At 41.4% G+C, this 2,761-nt stretch overlaps 1 long non-coding RNA gene across 1 annotated transcript in view; it reads right to left on the bottom strand.

The window, feature by feature from the left end:
• The window catches only part of LOC117947716, a 17,345-nt gene extending 15,518 nt beyond the window's left edge, over window positions 1-1,827 (bottom strand). Inside the window, exon 1 of the long non-coding RNA XR_004657306.1 lies at window positions 1,813-1,827. This is a non-coding gene — a long non-coding RNA (uncharacterized LOC117947716). The remainder of the gene's footprint in view (window positions 1-1,812) is intronic.
• Window positions 1,828-2,761: the final 934 nt, after the last annotated feature.

The raw sequence follows: 2,761 nt of genomic DNA, 5'->3' as shown, positions 1-2,761 counted from the left end.
GACTGGCCCCACTGACCCAGACCGGCCGACCGGCCCCCCTGACCTGTACCGGCAGACCGGTCCCCTAGATCCTGACCACTCTCATCTACCATGGAAAACTCCAATGTAGCATCGCTCAGCCAGGGGCTTGTGAAAATCCCCACACAAGCACTCAAATTGCTGAAAGTCTACAAGAAGTCATAGCCCATTGGTAAAGGTAGGCCTGTCACACTTAATAGCAAGAACACTGTCTTTTATCTCCTGTGGGAGAAGGTCCTGCTAAGTAGAATTTTTGTTTTTTTTATTATTCTATGTAATTTGCACTTTCATAAATATTTCAGTTTTATAGGTGATTGTCTTATGTAGGTACAAGTTCCAGCTGGAGTCTTAAGATGATGGGGGGTGCTTATTGTTGTTCACATTTGACTTTACACACTTCACGCTGTTACAGCTAGCTCAGGGCAGAGACTGTATAACACTAGGTGGCGCAGCTTGAGATATGCTCAGTAAAAAAACTGCCTTCTGCATTTTTGTTTTGCTTTTTCCTCCATTGTACTGAACGTGATGTCTGAACTGAACCGTGACTTCTGTGTACTGTTTCACCCCTGACATATATATTATGTTAGCCTTCTTTGCTGTTACAGCTCATTTATCATAATATGAAAAGTAACCGTTACAGAAACACTAAAAAGTGACATATAGTTACTATAATTACCGACTGTGCCACTTTGTCTTCCACCAAAAGAAGGCCCTAATACGTTGATCAAGTGCCTTTCCAACAGTTTTCCAAGGCTAAATAGGAAGACTAGTAGTAGAGATTTAACCTAAGTAACTAACTGAACAAACAGTGTTTCTTTATAACAATCACAATCCAGGTGATAAGATACAGCTCCACAACATTTCTCTGTGTGTGTTTCCTGCAGATGTTGAGCAGCTGTCGGTGGTTAAAGAAGAGCAGCAAGAGTGTAGCTCCAGTGTGGACCAGCAGAAGCCAAAGCCCCCCCTACACATTAAAGGGCTGATAGAATGCAAAACCGATTTTACCTAGTCATAGGTAAATAATGACAGTTAAGTGGTAAATAGGACATACATAGAAGCTCAAAATCCCATTGACATGCCTTTCCTCTGAAAATCTCACATTTTGAAACTGCCACTGAAAACGGGCAAATCCCCAAAAAGCTAAAAGATGACGTCAGGATCTCAAAACCTGTAGCTTTGTCACGCCCATGGCTGTATTAGGCGAACGGTCACGCCCCAACATTTACATACAGCCCACTGACCTGAGACCAGTTCCTAATGAAGCTAGCGTTAGGTCCATTAGATATCCGACTGAGAACGCTGCTCGTGTACTTTGACGGGATTTACTAAGAAGAAAGTTTGGAATATTTTCCAGGATAATGACAATGAACCAGGGTCGTAAATGCAGGCTGCACAGGGAATGTGACACTTCTCATAGTCTTCCCAAGGAAGCAAACACTCGACGGGCATGGCCGATGTTTATAAGGAGATCCCTGTGAACTTCTTCCCCAAAGACAGTTTTCAAAACTTTGGATAATTTAAAGCAGAATTTGCTAAGCTGCTGTTGTTGAAAAGGGGCTGTTCCGACTCTCTGGTCATCCCAACCACAGGCTGTAAGTATGATTTTGTCACTAACAGTAATAAGCAATGGTAATGTATCCTGTAACTAGCATAGGCTGAATGTGTGTTGATCAACTGTAATGGCAAAGAGGCTAACGTTTCATTTTCCTAACTGTTCCATTCGAATAAATATGTGTTGTTATGTAGCTACATCTATAGTTCACAATGTATGTTTGTCCACTTTGTCAGGTTAACTTTTATTGTATTTCAGCAAGAAAGCTAACTGCAGCTGAGTAGAAGCCTGATAGTTTGGTTGCTAGCTAGCGTTAAACTGTAACGTTACTCAGCTAGCCAGCTAACTATGTCATCCCGTTAGCTTCGACAACAGAACTGGAAACGTTATCATTTCATATGATATCTAGTCAATCTTGTGAAAACAGTGTGTATATAGACTGCAATGTATTGATTTGCAGATGCTCCGAGTGTGACATCTCGGGGGACACAACTGTCTCATATGACATTAAGACCTCACATATCATACAAGGTAACATTCTATTTATACTTACAAAACCAGACGTCTTATGGTATTTGTGTAGCATTGTGACTGAGTAGCATTTAGCAGAGCAGCGTTATCTAACAATGTTACCATGATGAGTGAGTGACTTTTATCAAATATGTAGGCCATTCCTAACACATAGTGAACTATTTATAGAAGGAATATAACTATTCATCTGTGTTATCACTGATTGGTCTGATCTCAATCAATTGCATTTCCTTTTGTGGGGGAAGCTGATGAAAATAATTTGGACAATGGGTAGGAATGTGTTTGTATACAAAAGGTATGACAGAATCCTAGATTGTGTGTTGAAGATGCCTTTTGCAGGTATGTGCACGCCCTAACTTCGTCATTCAACAAAACAAGTCTTTAGAAAAGGCAAATGTGAATGGGGGACAAATTGTTTGCAGAAACTGGTTTTGTTCAGTGAAGGAGTGAGACACGAGCAATGGTCTAGAGCAGGGGTGTCAAACGTACGGCCCGCGGGCCTGAACCGGCCCGCCAAGGGGTTTAATCTGGCCCGCAGAATTGATCTGAAAGTGAAAAATTGCAATGAGACATGAACAAGATTTTTTTTAATAAACTGCTATTCCGACACTTTCCGCTAGGGGGCGCACTTTTTTTAGACATAGAGCAGCTGAAAGAAGA

This window comes from Etheostoma cragini, chromosome 7 (assembly GCF_013103735.1).
Source record: "Etheostoma cragini isolate CJK2018 chromosome 7, CSU_Ecrag_1.0, whole genome shotgun sequence".
Classification (NCBI taxonomy): Eukaryota; Metazoa; Chordata; class Actinopteri; order Perciformes; family Percidae; genus Etheostoma; species Etheostoma cragini.
Note: the sequence above shows the minus strand (reverse complement) of the source record. Positions and strands in the feature narration are given on the sequence as shown.